Raw genomic sequence first — 17,410 nt, 5'->3', positions numbered from 1 at the left:
ATAAATGCATCCCAATTTGTCAATTAGGACTTAGCATATTAACATAGAATCTCAATCATTTACCAAAAAAAAAGCGGGACACCTAGGTTCTAAATAAACATAATTTCAGTACATATCAAAGTCCATCAAACTATAACTTTTGAATACATATTAAGCTTGAGTGTTCATCAAAACTATGAGTAGAAATCATATAAGTTGCGTCTACAAGTAACGCTCAAAAGAGATCATTGTTGTTGGGTGGGTGTTGCTGAAGTAGTTGGAACATCCTCAATAGGTCCCTCAAAAGGTGCCTCCACAGGTACCTATCTTCGCTCACATTCCTACTCATGTATTACTACTTATGCATCCCAATCATCTGCCTCTATCTCAAACTCAGCTAGCTACTCATCAATCAACAAAGGATCTCCATACACATCCACGTCATCGCCATTAAGAGGAGCGATCCAATCTGTTGCATATCGATCAATGTCATCCAAGTCAAGTGCTTCATATGAAAATTGCCCTTGCACCCTCCTTTTGTGCATTTGAAAGTTGTATAGCACATAAACCAAGTCATTCAAGCGCTTCTGAGTCAACCTATTGCGCTTCTTTGTGTGTATGTTCTCAAAAGTGCTCCTATTTTCCTCGCAACCAGAAGAACTACAGGGATGAGATAATATTTGACTAGCAAGCTTTTGAACTTTAGGTGTTGTTGCACCATAATCTTCCAACCACAAATTTGCAAGGATATAAAAGCTATTTAAAATGTTCTCAAGATTCCAATAAACTAATGAGCAAAATCAATGGTATAATAAAACAAAAGGCATGTGTGTATCTCCTACGTTTGCAATCAAGAGAAGAAAACAATGGCCCCTCTTCGCTCTTGTAGCTCTGTAATTCATCAAGTACGAGGTCTCGAAGGTCCAAATCAGCAACCAATCTCTGAATACATGTGTCCAAGCCAACTTGAACCTCTACATCTGCTCGAAAAGTGTCAGTGAAATAGAACTTGGGGTTCAAATAGTAGGCACCTACATCAATATGCTAGTGGAGTTGTCGGTTCCACCTACGATCGATTATGTTCCATATGAGTCTATATTTGGTCTCATTTGACCTATATAAGTGTTTAATGGCCTTTTTGGCCCTATCCATGGTCTCATATAGATAACCCATGGGGGCTTTATCCCCATCCACAATTCATAGAACCTTCACCAACGGTTCTAACACCTAGACATAAGAAATTCTACAAAAATCAGTGAATTGAGATATTTGAAAATTAAACAATAAATCATCAATCAAGACTTGAAAAGTTACTTTGATCATCTCCTCTATTAGCTTGCCAAATCAAAAAATCAAACACAACCTTCACAATCTTCTCTACTTCAAGCTTCTTGGCATAAGGGCTTCCACCTATATCAATTATGTTCTAATATGCTTTCTAAATTGAGAAAATTAGTAGCAAATCTTGTGACCCCTACTTGCATAAGATTCTAACCACCAATATGCTCTCGCATAAGACAACACCCATGTGTGATTGTAGATGTGCTTTGCAATATTCATTCCATCTTCGACCACCTTCTCCACCCAATTCAGTTTCCCTATGTCCTCAAGGAGCAAATCAAGACAATGGGCAGCACAAGGGTTCCTAAATAATGTGGGATGCCTCTCCATCAAAATTCTACCAGCTGCCACATATGCAGTTGCATTATCAGTCACAATATGATTGACATTTGCCACTCCTACTTCCACTACTGCCTCATCCAACATGTTGCACAAAGTTTCTGCATTATTCACTTGATCAGAGGCATCAACTGAGTTTAGAAATGCCTATTATCCCCCTGAAGCAGCTACAAAGTTGATGAGCGTCCTATTCTTGCCATCTGTCCACCCATTGGATATAATAGGGCAACCCCTATGTTCCAATATTTTTCTTTGCTCTTCCATAAGTTGATGAATGGTTTTTACCTCATTGTCTAATTATGGCCCACTCACCTCATAACGAGTTGGGGCCTTGACCCCCTAACCAAACATAGAAATTGAAGTGACCACTTGATCCCAAAATGGACTACATAAAGCATTGAAGGGAATATCCTTGTAGATCCAAAATCTTGCAACTGCCACCTTTGTCTTCTCATGCATCTCTTTGTTCCATGTAGTGCCTTTCAATCCACGTTGAGCACAAGGAGCGTTACGCAAAACCCAAAAATCTGAAAGATCGCCACTCACATTCTCGGATGACGATCCTTGTATCCATGGCCCAATGGAAGATGAAGCCTTTGCACATGTTTGAGACCATGTAGAACTAAAATCTCCCATTGGGGCATCCATGGCATTCACTGTCCTCTTTTTCCTTATCTTCTTTTGCTCATATGCATTAAGGCTTGTTATAGCCTCCCTGGTAACCTCTTCAGGACAGTTATCACATGGTGTGATATCATAGCCTTCCATATTTCCAAAATGATATTTTAGTTGACCTATGCGACCACTCATCGACATAGAGAAATGGTTGCAATTCACATCTCCTTTTTTTGCTCCCGGTGTCCCATGCTTCCAAAAAATCATCTCTACCTCTACCACCAACATTTTCTACAAAATATTGATACTAATTTTGTTACCTGTAACTCTGCAAAAAAAAGAATTAAGAATCAGACCTACTAAGAGAACATATGGAATAATTACAACATAAGGATCAACGATCATTTGTTATGGCTAATCTTTCTACTATTTTGCTCAAGGATATGTCAAACAATTAGACAGTTGGCTTCTATTATATAACATAAAATAGTATATTATTAATAATTATATTATATACAACTACTAACAATAATATAATGGACACTGGACATCATTCAGTGATTCATGGTTCTATACATATATAGTATAACAGTATACGATAAATTTAAAATGATAAGTTTCCGCATTATATAACGAATATACAAAAGAAAAATATACAAAATATATAATATTTATTAATAACTCGGTACTATTATGCTTTTCAACGTATATTAGAAAACTAATAACTTAAATCTAATAACATGTTATTAATATCTTTATAACATTACCTGTGCATTTAGTCTCTGAATGACCTAGACTCTTTGTTCTGAATGGTGGTTGGTCTGAGAAATCGCCTACAAAAGTTAAAACCTCTTCAAAAATATCTAAGAAAGGCATGCACAAAAAATGTCTCACGGTCTACTTCAGTTGTTTGCAAATGACCCAATCGCTGGTCTAAGAAATGCTTGCAAAAAAACATTTGAGAGTTTGCAAATGACTTAGTCTACAGCAGCTATTTGGAAACAATAATCGATTATAACAATCCTAGAAAAAACACCTTTCTATTTGATAATATTTTGTTTGGTTTTATGGTCACTAGGCATGTGTTTAATTTCATTTTTTTTTACGTTGATTGGGTTGGCCACAGGAGTTTTTTGTTTTATTTGCCAACTCGGCCGATATTTCTAAATGCATATTGCGATATTATCGCAATCTTTGACAAAGCGTACCGCAATTAACTGTTTATATAGTTTTCGATATATGAGGCGATAATCGCATTTTGGTTTGTATCTCACTATATATCGTGCTATGTGCAATATAATCATGCTTTTTTCAACTACGAGCAGAACAACCACACCCCCCTAAGAGATATCATAGAACCACCAAACCCTTTTTCCACTAAGGCCTTAAATTTATGAAATATATTAAATAGATTGAACCACCAGACTCATTTTCAAGAGAACCACCTGTATCCACAAGTCTATAAAGACCATCATCTGACTCACAAGAGTAGGTTTAGTTTGATATCAAGAACATTGTAAACATTGAGGAAAATTAGATTTTTCCCACCAAACTGTATTTGTACATTGCTCCTTGCGAACAATGGTATACTCTTCACCTCTTACAAACATAATGAATCAGTAAAGGGAGAAAAAATTTCAAACCAATCACTCTTGTGAGTGAAATGTCAAGAAGCACCGAAATCTATATACCGAGTAGAAGATTTCACATGGCCTGCAGGTCTTCTAGCCTTTAAGGCATAAAAGGAACTCTTTTTCCTTTGTGTGCGCAACAACGTTGACTTTAGGTTGAGACCATCCCTACTTCTGCTGCTTAAATTGAGAAAATGGCCATATTTGTGACAATAGTTGCATTACACCTTCTTTGAATAGTCCTAAGACTGACTGGAGCCCGTCTAGTGAGATGACTGAGTTTGTTGAGATTTGACTTTATCCTTGTGAAAGGATTTAGCTGAAAAGACTTCTTTGAGGACAAGGTGGATCTGCTATCAAATTGTTATTTCCAATGATCCTATTGTAGAAGTTTGGTGCACAACTCTGCAAATTTTAGATCAACATTAGTGGAAGTAATGTTGAGAGTCTATAAAGTGCTCATAAGATTTAGGTAGACTCTTCAAGTTGATGACAACCATTTCTTCTTCCTTAATTTTCTGACCAATAGCTTCAAGCTGATCTCAAATGTCCTTAATCTTTGTGAGATACTACAATAAGGACATGCCTTCATCCATCATGATGGAGAACAACTGGCTCTTCAGAATGAATGCTCGACTCTTTTCAGATGTCTCATGCGACTCCTTCAAATGCTTACAGACGTATGTTGCAAACTTTCCAAAAGGAATATGAGGCAACTAATCATCTATAACAAAGAGCTTGATAAGCACAACAACTTCTCAATTTCGGTCACTGTCCTAATTTGCATGGATTGTGGTAGGGCTAATTTTTGTGCCCAAAACAACTTTGTCAAGGCAGCGATATTTGAAAATTGTTAGCATGTGCTGCTTCCAAGTGTTATAATTTTTATCATTGGATCTTTGAATGTCTTCCAACATTAAGTTGGTCAATGATGTCATCTTGCACATTTCCCAATGCACAAAAAATGAGAAATAAAAAATGACAATAGCACAGACTCCAAAAGACGAATGCTGATGCAAAACAATAAAGACAAATGTAAGAACAAACTTCAAAAAATAATGAAGCACGACTAGCATGGAATTTGAGAATTCTTTCTAACAGGCCTAGAAAAATCTGACAAAGACCTAGAAAGAATTTGGAATCAAAATAAATTTCTAGTAAAAAATTTGAGGCACAGAGACCGAGGTGCCTAGAAAATTTTGATGACAACCAAATTCAAATCTTTAAAACCCACAAGGAATATGCTATCAAAATAATTTTCCGACTTGCAATGGAGGGTCAAAACCCTAGCCAAAATGTGTAGAAACCCTAGGTGGTCTAAACAAACTGAATGAGCCATGACTTTGTGCAGAAAAAAATTGAAAAGAACCATACAAAACAACCATGAAAGGTTGAAGGTTGCAAGAAATGACCAAAAAATGGTCTATGAACCGGTCAGTGCTCTAGAGAAGCCACAAAACCATAGAAAATGACAACAAAATACACAAAATGTGGGCCCAAAACACAGCAAGAAACATAGAGAATACCCCATCGGAGGCAGAAAAGTGTTGAGAAATGACTAGAAGAAAAGTTGAAAACAAATTAGATTTCGAAAAAACAACAAAAATGGTCAAAAACAGCCACACATGGGAGTTTCTTTCACAAAAACAATCACAAAAACCCTTGTTAGGTTTTGACAAAGAGCCACAAGCCTACAACAAGCAACAAATATTTTTCCCAAATTTGTTTTAAAAATCAAATTTTTTAGTGAAAAATGAATTAATCTTCCTTGTCTATATTATAAATTTATTATGCTAATTGGTAAAATATTTGATGCATTAACAAAATGATTGAGAGATTATTATAAAGCATTTACAAGGAGAAAAAAATAGAAAGTTTCCAAAAAGAAACTTAAGAAACAAGCTTACCTACAATGAACATAATTGAAAATTAAAGTAATAATAATATTCTAATATATATATCACTTATGGATCAGATTCACCTCATGGAGTGCTCTTACACAAGTCTTTGATCCTTGAAGATGAAGCAAGTATACTAGTGACTTCTTAGAGAAATATTAATAGCATTGTATATTTGTTCTCAAGAATCTTAAGATTGTAAAGTTTTCTTTCTCTTTCAAGCAACATTTATTTTTTTAAATTAAGAATTTGATCATATGACAAGCTACTTTTTCAAACATAAGGGAGGATCACGTTCTAGAAGTGATCTATCCAACTGTTGGGAGCATATTGTCACTTCTCCATTGGGCAAGCCATTGTAAGTTTTAAAGTGCCAAATTTATTTACCAACAAAAACAAATTGTTAGGACTTCACCAAGATATGTCCCTTAAGGATTATATGGACCTCGAGATGAAATATTTGCCCAACTGGGGTAAAAAAGATCCCAACAGTGACTTAAGGAGGAAGATTGATGATTTGCCTTTCTTTGATGGTTTAGGGAAGACTTCAACATGTACATATGTTCAGAAGCTTCACACATTTCTGGCTTAATCTGATGACTAAAGATGGAGCAAACAAGTATGTTGCAATATACCTAGATGAGGTTGCTCATGAATGGTGGAATCATGGGGATGGAGCCCAAAATTCTAGTCACCATTTTTTATCTAGAAGAGTGAGAAAACATGAAGGATCTCTTAGCATGAAACATTGACAAATGACTAACAATTGAAGTGCAGTCCTAGCACAATGAAGGCTACTCTCAAAGTCATGAGATGTAGAGCTAGACCATACAAGCATCATAAATATCCAGTACAACAGGTTGCACCAAATAAAAACAACATCAATAAGCAAAAAGTGATGGAATTAGCATAACTCTACCTAAGTTTAATTTCATTGAAAATATTCATGGGGTCTACCATCATACCAAACCAATTGTATCAGCGTAAAGAAAAGTGTAACTGTAGTATTCAATGCCATTGTTTCCATATCTGTGTCTAGTTTGTTTTATGGTCACTGGGCATGCATTTAATTTTATTTATTTTTACGTTGATTGGGTTGGCCGCAGGAGTTTTTTGTTTTATTTGCCAAATAGGCCAATATTTCTGAACGCATATTGCGATATTATCGCAACTTTTTGACAAAGCATACCGCAACAAATTGTTTATATAGTTTCCAATATATGAGGCGATAATCGCATTTTGGTTTGTATCTCACGTATATCATGCTATGTCCAATATAATCACGCTTTTTTCAACTATGACCAAAACAACCACACCCCCCTAAGAGATATCATAGAACCACCAAACCCTTTTTCCACTTAGGCCTTAAATTTATGAAATACATTAAATACATTGAACCACCAGACTCTTTTTCAAGAGAATCACCAGTATCCACAAGTCTATAAAGGCCATGATCTGACTCACAAAAGTACGTTTAGTTCGATGTCAAGAACATTGTAAACATTGAGGAAAATTAGATTTTTCCCTCCAAACTATATCTGTACATTGCTCCTTGCAAACAATGGTATACTCTTCAACTCTTACAAACATAATGAATCAATAAAGGGAGAAAAAATTTCAAAACAATCACTCTTGTGAGTGAAATGTCAAGAAGCACCGGAATCTATATACCGACCAGAAGATTTCACATGGCCTGCAAGTCTTTTAGCCTTGAAGGCGTAAAAGGAACTCTTTTTCCTTTGTGTGCGCAACAACGTTGGCTTTAGGTTGAGACCATCCCTACTTCCGCTGCTTAAATTGAGAAAATGGCCATATTTGTGACAATAGTTGCATTACACCTTCTTTGAATAGTCCTAAGACTGACTGGAGCCTGTCTAGTGAGATGACTGAGTTTGTTGAGATTTGACTTTATCCTTGTGAAAGGATTTAGCTGAAAAGACTTCTTTGAGGAGGACAAGGTGGCACTGCTATCAAATTGTTATTTCCAATGATCCTATTGTAGAAGTTTGGTGCACAACTCTGCAAATTTTAGATCAACATTAGTGGAAGTAATGTTGAGAGTCTATAAAGTGCTCATAAGATTTAGGTAGACTCTTCAAGGTGATGACTACCATTTCTTCTTCCTTAATTTTCTGACCAATAGCTTCAAGCTGATCTCAAATGTCCTTAATCTTTGTGAGATATTACAATAAGGACATGCCTTCATCCATCATGATGGAGAACAGCTGGCTCTTCAAAACGAATGCTTGACTCTTTTCGGATGTCTCATGCGACTCCTTCAAATGCTTACAGACATATGTTGCAGACTTGCCAGAAGGAATATGAGGCAACTAATCATCTATAACAAAGAGCTTGATAAGCACAACAGCTTCTCGATTTTGGTCATTGTCCTAATTTGCATGGACTATGGTAGGGCAAATTTTTGTGCCCAGAACAACTTTATCAAGGCAGCGATATTCGAAATTTGTTTTCGTATCTGTGTCTAGTAGTCAAAAGTCTTAATTGATTCCAGCAAGAATGAAGGAATGACAAAATCTTCCGCCATCCAATCAATGTTTTGATTGGTTTTCATTATAAGCATCTATATATTGAAACGGAATAAATAGAATGATGAGTGGAGCAAAGAACTTTCCAATACGTCAGATTCCATATGAACGATGGTGATATTTTCTAAACAACTTTCCATCCAGAATAAGTATTAATAAACTCCAGATGGCAATACTTCACAAGCACAAGAGGAGAACGAGTGCAACCAAAGCAAACAATTACCCAGCATAACACATAAATGAGTGAGGCAAAGCATAAGACGAAGGATATTAATGAAGGAATTATGATGATGAAGGAACACGAACACTACTAGAAGCGACAACCAAAGGTATCCGGGATTAAGTCAGAAGCTTTGCGATTTAAAGATGCTGATGAAGTATATCCAAAAAAGGGATCCTAGGCACAAGCAAATTCTTTGCCGGCATGAGAGATGGGATTAAAGTAAAACTAGGGGGCTGATGAAATTCATATAAAGTTGATAATATTATAGCCCGATAATGTAAAATTAGTTGGTGCGATTAAAAGTAAAGAAGTATAACGTAATGGTTCATAGTTTAGAAGAGATGAAATTTATTTATGAAGAGACGTGACTCTTGAATATTTAAAATATAAATATGGGGTGGCGGTAAGTGAACAAAAATAATATTCAACACGTACATATTCGAACAATCATATTCTACAAGAAGAAGTATTTATATTATTTTGCATTGAGGGATAAGGAGTTATATTATGACTTTATAATATAAATTCAATTTTTTTATTTTTATAATAAAATAAAATGTCTTTTGCTTATTTTTTAAATGGAATGGAGATTTAAACTACAGATCGTTCGTCCTTTATAAATATTTTTTGGAATTTTGTATACAATTTAAATGTCAGATAAGTGGACATGGCCATTTAGTATTTTAAGTTTGATCATCAATGATATTGTGAAATATTAAATTGTTTCCGTATCTGTGTCTAGTTTGTCTCCCTACCAGAGGAGTTAAAGTTCAATCTGGACTAATTTAAGATTGCAAAATATTTGATCTGTCGCATCTTGATTATTTAATTGTTGACAATATAAGTGCATGGAATACTATAAAGTTGTATGTGAAAATTCACTGAAGTTGACACTATTGCCCGGATGAGCAAAGGCATTGGTCTTTCTATTATTGAAGTCAGAAAATCTATATATTCCTTCTACAAGCATCAGATCTATTATTAAAACCTTATACAATTCATTCAATTCACACTCAACATCCAGTTTCAGTTTCATCGAGTCCAAGGTTCTTGTCAGTCAGAGAACTCCAAATCTTAAATTCGCTTTAGAAAAGCTCTAAACCAAGTGATCAAGTTCGAGGAGAAGGTCTACCCAACTAGGTGTAGCGGAGCCTAAAGTGCAGAGGAATTCAGAAGTATTCCCGTTTGTTGGCCAAAACTGATTGAGAAGTCCTATCAGAGAAGTGGCAGGCTCTTGGATTTCCAATCCACAGTTTTGGGAACCAGCACATGGTATGATCACCATGCTAAATGATCAAATTTTCTTATACATGGAGTTTACAAAGAGAATTATTCAGAGATTTCACAAGAAGCACCCTAAACTCCATTTCAAAGAGTTGGTACAACTAAGATAGTGGAGTACAGTTGATAGTTACATTGTGGATTTTCAAAAACTTTGTGTTGGTTAATTACATGGTTGAGAGCAAGTTAATTGTTTTGTTCGTGGATGATTTGACAGACCCTCTGAGTGTAATGTCTCGTATCTGTCTAGAGGCAAAAATCTCAATTTATCAATTACCCAATGTGAGTACCGAACTATTGTGTCCACAAAAAGGAAGTTGTACACAGTCTAAGCCAATTGGTAAAGATTGTACGATGGACCAGAGCAGTTGTACGGTGGAGAGAAACATCTCGTATGTGGATAGAAAATAGTCAGTATGGTATGGGAATTTGTAGGTCGTACGACACCTTTAATTGACCGTACGATGCCTGTTAAGTCTGATCATACGATATGTGTTGAGTTGGTGCAGTATGGAAAGTAAAGGGGGTGTAGGGTGAAGAGATTGATGGTCGTACAATTGGAGGAGGTGCATGGGTCATACGATGTATTTATGGAGTAAGGCTTATGGTGGACATTGTAGTTTGACGTCAACTTCCTTTGCCAAACAATTCATAATTACCTATAATGATATTTAACCGAGATGATTTGAATGTAACCTTTGCCAAATTCACAGGATGAATTGAATAATGGTCTTCATAAAATACACTTATATCTCCTGATAGAGGTAATTGCAGTTCCAATCACAAATATACTCCAAACAAAGACAATGCTCCAGATATGTTAAATCCGAAGCAAAGTAGAACACAACAGAATAGGTGAGGGTTGAATCCCACCGAAACTAGAAGACAAATAAGGAAGATCTCTCACTTCCAAAATGGCGAACAATAATGAACTCCAACAAGAATTCGTCATACAAAGAAAATAATCCAAATCGCATACCTAAACAACTTAACCTCACAGACATAAATACTCCATCGAGGGAGAAACTAAGTGCCGACAGGAGGCACGGCAAACACCTACAAAAAAAAATTAAATAAAAATGGGTCCGAGATATACTAAATCAATCGGCCTATAAACAAAGGTTTTAATAATTTAATTTTTTATGATGGAAACATTACAATCCTCCCATCCCAAAGTTTGCATGTCCTCAAGAAAACACAACATCGGATGCTCGAGAATGTGTTCACCCTCCCAAGTGGTCGCATGGTACGGTCATGAAGTCACATTGTCTCATGGAGATAGAAGGAAAGACACCACTAACAAGTGTAACTGAAGAAGAGGAGAAGGACCTACACTTTGTGAATAAGAAGTGAAACCTTCTCCTAATCTCAAAGTAGAGGGGCCATCAAAAGACAAAATGGGTCTCAAATTCCACCTCCTCAAAATCCTATCATCCCTATCAATCTAGAGGAAAATCTAAATACGTACCCAGTGAGAGCCCACCCTAAATGATTCTAGAGAGATGCAAAGGGCATGAATCCAGTAGCAAGTGAGGTACCAGGGGCACACAGAAATCCCCACTTGAATAACCATGTAGTGGTCTACATAAAAGGCCATCCTCAGGCAAAGTCCACCTAGAGGGTTACTCCATGTCGTGATAAAATACTGCCTATATATATCTAGCCTAACATGCTCATTCAACTCATGTTGGGAGGTAAGGAAGTGAGTGAAACCATCCAAAAAGAGCTGAAAGGAGGGAAGGTGGTCCATCGCAATCCCAATCGAACCAAAAAGATTAAAGACGTGGACAAACCAACAAATGGCTCTACCAGTAGGATTGGACCCAAGAACCACCTTGGAAGAGAAATAGGCCAAGTGAGAAAACTTGTAACAACCCTCAGCAAAGTTTGCGAAGCCCCAAAGCTTATGGAGAAACCAAAACAAAATCAAAGATAGTCCCAAGCCTGAATGGATGAGCCCCAAACTCAGCCAAGATAGAAAGCCTGAAATCCTATCATTATAAGAGTTTAACGAAACTAAAGTCCTATCATCAAGAAAGCCTATAGGAGAAATCTGATATAATGAGTGAAAGAGTTGCATTTGTTGTCCAAGAATATTAGTGTAAGTCCTCTAGTTATTACCGGCAATATCACATCATTAACTGAATCTATCCAAGTGAAAATCAAGACCCAACATAGATAGCCTTGGGTTCATCTCAATTGATCAAGCATATTAGCATTTGAGATTTTGTTTTAATATGTGAGGATAGAATAAACTCTGTATATTTCATTTTGTGTTGGTGGTATGCAAACACCCTCATCAATAAAATTGGTGCTAGAAAGAGGACACTAAGATAAATAAATAAATAAATAAATTCTCTCCTCAGAGATTTCATAAGAAATTAGAATCTACCTTTGAGAAGCATGAGAGACCTATTCTAGAGTTGCCAAAACATTACATCAACCATAAAAGAGCAATTGTTACAAAAGGTATTCCAAGTTTTACAAACTCTTTTCAGCACTTAAAAGGCCATAATCGATTTACCACACAACACACAAGCAATTCCAAGTAAGTCACTCCAACTCCTCAAGTTCAAAATCGAACACCCACCTATGGCTACTTGGTGGTTTCTAAACAACGTTTCCCCAATACACTTCAATGACTACCATCATATGCCAAAGAATCGAGATAAGTTCTCTTCCCATGTTTCTCATCAATGACATGAATTGGAAAACAAAGGAGCACATCAAGAATTTTCAAGACGTGTTGCTTAACAGAAGATTGAGCGTGAAGATGTTGCTTGTAACCTCTTCCCCTATTCCTTGAGTAAAGAAGTATTTTACTGGTTTATTCATTTTCCTAATGTGTCAATCACATTTTGAGATATCTGGAAGAACTTTTTTTTTCGGGCACTTTAGAATTCACATTGCACCTGTAGAGTTTTATGGATAATTTCTTAAAGTACGAAAAGAAGAGCATGAGCATATTAGCTCCTTCAATAATCATTTTCACAAGGCAAGCCACAAGATCCATACATCATTGGTGATGATGCAGGCAGACAAGTCCATTTTGCAGCCTTAGATCGTTTGACAACCATGTTTGTTCCCAAAGAAAATCTACCTCCAAATTTGCTTACTCAAGCTTATGTAGAAACAATAAGCATAATTACAGATTGAGGACTCATAGCAGCACTACCAATTGGCCATTTGGGGCCACCCAGAATGATAAATCCTGTTCAAGGAATCAATAAGTGCCGACTCATCATACGTCTATCAAGAATCCAGTACCTCACCTTTACAATCAACTGTTGATAAATCCAAGATTACCCAAGCCCGAAAACCTCCTTCTCAATCAGTCTATTTATAGAATACTTCAATTCTCACCAAGATGTAGGAAGACAGGGATGAGATTAAGGAGATCACTCAACATATGAAGAGGCTTTCAGCTGAAATCCTTATCTAAAGAATGAAAATAATCAACTGCAAAATTCCTAAAAAAATTAATGAACTCCGCAGACCTACCAAAGACAAAATCGAATATAGAACACAAGGACTAACAATAGAGGAGTTCCATCGCCACTTGAGAGTGCTTCCAACTCAAATAACAAGCAATCAGATAAAATCTTCCTTGCTGGAGCAGCTATGTCCAGTTGGTGTAGGCTTCACAATGCCAATCTTGCATCACCAAAGTTCTAGAGGTCACAAGTCAAAGAACAAGCTCTTAAGAGTAAAAAAATAGAGTGGGGAAATTCAGATATTGAACTGAAACTCATATTTATGGTACTAAGTTTCTGGATTAGATTGTGTAAAGATTTTTTTCATCCAGAAACTTAGTACCATAACTATCATGGATTGTGGAAATCTGATTGTATTAATGAAACTCATATTGCAGAAGAAAGAAGGAAAGAGGGTCAAAAATAAATTGAAGGAAAAGCTGGAAGAAGCGAAATGGGAACTTAAGATGGGAATTCTGGTACCGGATCAATGTTTATGAGCTCACACCCATTAAACATTAGAGTTCAGAGAATGGTTGAGAGGATTGAATAAGACTTCCAAATCAAAAATCACAATAAAAATGAAATAAAAAAAGAGCAGTTCTCTTTGACCACATAGGATTTTTCGTCAACCCGAATGCTCCAACCCGAGTAAAATAGATTTTCCATGAGTGTGAGCTCATAAACATTGATCCGGTACCAGAATTCCCATCTTAAGTTCCCATTTCGCTTCTTCCAGCTTTTCCTTCAATTTATTTTTGACCCTCTTTCCTTCTTTCTTCTGCAATATGAGTTTCATTAATACAATCAGATTTCCACAATTCATGATAGTTATGGTACTAAGTTTCTGGATGAAAAAAACCTTTACACAATCTAATCCAGAAACTTAGTACCATAAATATGAGTTTCAGTTCAATATCTGAATTTCCCCACTCTATTTTTTTACTCTTAAGAGCTTGTTCTTCGACTTGTGACCTCTAATCATTGTTCTTGACCTTTTCTATTCTTCCACTTCTCTTTACTATTCCTCCCACACCAAAATCAGCTTCAATAGTAATATTAAGTTATTACAAAAATCTGATAAAGCAACCATTACCTTTGAAATATCCTCTTTTGTTGCAATAGCCTTTCCAATCTCCTCATATCCATTCAATTTATCCTCATATCCATACAATTTAGTTACTCGAGAAAGTTACAAAACTCAGACTTTACCTCTTCATTGTCTACTGCAATTTTATGTTAAACAGTCCCCATTCTTTGAGAACACACGATTTAGCTGTCACCTCTCTCCTCACTTCTTCATTTTTCTCTTGTACAGGGATCTTTGCTGCTTCTCCAACCTCTGCAACTTCAATTTGGATTTGTTTGTTAATATCTTCAATTAAACAAACTGCTGTCCTAGATTATCTTATGTCATGAGTCAATATACTTGAGCATACCTCTTTATTCTTTCATTCATTTACAAACTGTTTACTTGAAATCATGCATACATGTGCTTTATTTTCTACCTCCTCTTGCTTGTCCTCAATGGTTTCAAAGTAAACTTTTTCCCATCTTTTTCTATATGATAGGTATTTTCTTCACCATTATACACAGTATTTTGATCAAACTGTCATGGTCGCCCAATAGGCAGAGACAAACATCCATGGGCATCACATCACATATATCTCGGTCTTTGAAATTACCTGTTCAAAAATTTACTAAACATTGTTCACTCATCAAAACCTGATGACCTTGGTGCAGCCATGAAAATTTGTATGGATTATATTTTTTTGCTGGGCAAGTTTTCAGAAGTGAACTCTCACAATTTTATAGACACAAAATAATGTGGGTAAAAATGTCAACAGAGGTTAACCACTAGTTAATGTACATTTTGCACATGCTTTTGCTATAAAACCTTGCATTTTCTCATTTCATATCTCAATTTTAAATTCAATACATCTTGTAATTGAATTTTACAAAAAAAAATCTCTTTAAGAGATTTTAATTTTAAGTACTTTCTAAGTTGCCAAGTATTTGCTGAGTTGAAACTTTTGGACTTGCAAAGTACTCCCCAATTTTTTGAGCTACCAAATTATCTGTACTACCACTGTCCACAATTAATTTACAATACTTTCCTCCTGATTTGTAAATGGTTTTGAACAAACTTCTCCTATGTGTGGATTCTTATTATTCCTATTTCAACTTCAAACGTATTCTTCTAATTATTACAAGCTCTCTTCCTTGGGTTCAGCAGTCTCTTCCCCTTTGTCTTCTTCAGCCTCTACAGTATACCTTCTTCCAGAATTAGCCTTTGCACCTCCTTGCTGTACTTGTGGACATTTAAAGGCCCTATGGCCAGCTCCTCCACAATTAAAGCATGTGCCTAAAAATCCTCTTCCTTTTCCATAATTTCCTGATTCTCACGAGGACTCTCCTTCTTCCTTTGTTCCCTGTCCAGAACCTCTACTCCAATTGGGCTTTGGTTCCTCTTCATTGACCTGTTTTCCTTTGCATTTGCTCCCCTCATTTTTCTATCATAAATATTCCTCTACTTCTTGAATTATATCACTCTTCCAACATGTTCTCTTTGACACACTCATTGTTTACTGCATAGGTTAATTAAGAAATGCACACAGATAATGAACACGAACTCAAACAGCAGAACTCTTCTTATTATTCGCATATGCCGAGATATTACATTAGGTTCTGATATGATGATGATTACAATGATCCCGAAGGGAGATATAAATATTGTCTGAGGAACCTTCTCGAAGGTATCTGTCGGCCACATACAACATGTCAACTACAATAATAGAACCTTCTGGATACATCCCGATACATGTCGGCCTGACGGCACACATCCCGATACACCGTCGGGAACCTCCCGATACCTCGTCGGGAACATCCTGATACACCGTCGGGAACCTCCGGATACACTGTCGGGAACCTCCTGATACACTGACGCATACATCCCTTTACATCCCGTTACATTATTTCCTGACAACACTCATCTTATCTTAAATGTTAAATATTGACCCATTTAAGCATCTAGCCACCTTTTCTCTATCCATCTGGTGGTCTTTATCTGATAGCTACTTTGTGAAATTCCACTTGGCAATATTTCACACTCAAGTATTTTTGCTTTAAATTTTCCATCTTCGTAAATAATTCTAATTCATAATCTCCTGGTATGAATGTTGGCTCCAATCTAGGCACCATTTGACTCCACCTTGTTACTCTCAGATCACCATTTGCAACCCTCTCCTTCTGCATTTCCCTCCACCGTAGTGCAACATGCCCTTTCAGTTTAGTATGAGCTAATTCCACTCCCTGTGAATCCTTAATCTGCTCCAAATCATTATCCAATTAATCAATTCATCAGCATTTCAGGAAACTCAATCATTATGGACTTCCATTTGATTTCCTTTAGTAATTTTGGCTAGACCCTTCAAGAATCAATCATCCCTGTCATCCATTGGCTGGTCATTATCTCTTTCTCATTCACCTACTTCACTTTTTTCTTCACTGATATCGTCTCCAACATTTCCAGCTATTAAGTTTATCTCCCACTCCTTATTCCATTTTTCATTGTCAATTGTCAATAAGAATCCACTAAGATTGTCAATTCTTGCAGAAACCTCCACAAACACACAACAATCTCACAAATAATTAAGAAAAGAGAATCGAGAATAAAAGAACAATTTGAACACATTTATGAAGGCAAATTTGCTGGTAGAAAATAAACAGATTATACAGTTATCTTCAGCAAGCAACATGATGAATGCATAGAAAACCCAAAATAAACAACTACTACTCGACAAACTTAAGCAATTGAGGTTAATAAATAGGAAAATAATTATTTCCTTTATGTAAACCCCCCAAGAGAAGATTGTATAATGTGCATAACTGTATATCTTGTTTGGACTTTAAAGTTAGTTTAAGTTAGATTTAGGCTTAGTTTAGATCTCAAGGAGCTTCCCCTCCTACTTTGAAATGAGACTCCAGATGCTACTGTTTTGTGTTGTCTTGTAGAGGACAATAAAATGCAACATATATCTTGGGCGGTTTTAAAGTAATATTTATATAAGTTGAATTTAATAAT

General features: G+C 36.1%; 1 protein-coding gene across 4 annotated transcripts in view; it reads right to left on the bottom strand.

Annotated features, from left to right (window-relative positions):
* LOC149572176 (AIG2-like (avirulence induced gene) family protein) overlaps window positions 1-17,410 on the bottom strand; it is a 218,136-nt gene that overhangs the window by 45,682 nt on the left and 155,044 nt on the right. The gene's annotated exons all lie outside the window — the stretch shown is intronic.

Source organism: Cupressus sempervirens, chromosome 2 (assembly GCF_028749045.1).
Source record: "Cupressus sempervirens isolate cs-2001-9-10 chromosome 2, ASM2874904v1, whole genome shotgun sequence".
Taxonomy (NCBI): Eukaryota; Viridiplantae; Streptophyta; class Pinopsida; order Cupressales; family Cupressaceae; genus Cupressus; species Cupressus sempervirens.
This window is presented reverse-complemented; position numbering and strand designations above follow the sequence as displayed.